This window comes from Etheostoma spectabile, chromosome 22 (genome assembly GCF_008692095.1).
Source record: "Etheostoma spectabile isolate EspeVRDwgs_2016 chromosome 22, UIUC_Espe_1.0, whole genome shotgun sequence".
Lineage (NCBI taxonomy): Eukaryota > Metazoa > Chordata > Actinopteri > Perciformes > Percidae > Etheostoma > Etheostoma spectabile.
The window spans coordinates 17,684,709-17,684,990 of NC_045754.1; the positions used below are offsets into that span (position 1 = coordinate 17,684,709).

A 282-nucleotide genomic window follows, 5' to 3' on the forward strand; every position below is an offset into this window, starting at 1 on the left:
GGAATGTTAACAAGGTTGTCTCTAAATGTTTTGACTTTTTTGAGCGCATCTCTCTCTCTCCGCGCAGCGAGCTCCACCGGATCTTCTAAGAACTGTGACGCAGTTATCAATCAAGTATTGATTGGTCAGGCGTTTTTTATTTTTTTTTATTTTTTTACATCAGTTGATCTCTAATCTCCAACAGAACCTGCTCCCGACTAGGGTAGACGTTCAGCAGAAGTTACCAAGGCAATTTAACCCGGTAAAATGTGATCCACTGTTGTGAAACAGAAAACCCTTCAG

At 41.1% G+C, this 282-nt stretch overlaps 1 pseudogene; it reads left to right on the plus strand.

The window, feature by feature from the left end:
- LOC116672179 (sialic acid-binding Ig-like lectin 6) overlaps positions 1 to 282 on the plus strand; it is a 14,664-nt pseudogene that overhangs the window by 11,384 nt on the left and 2,998 nt on the right.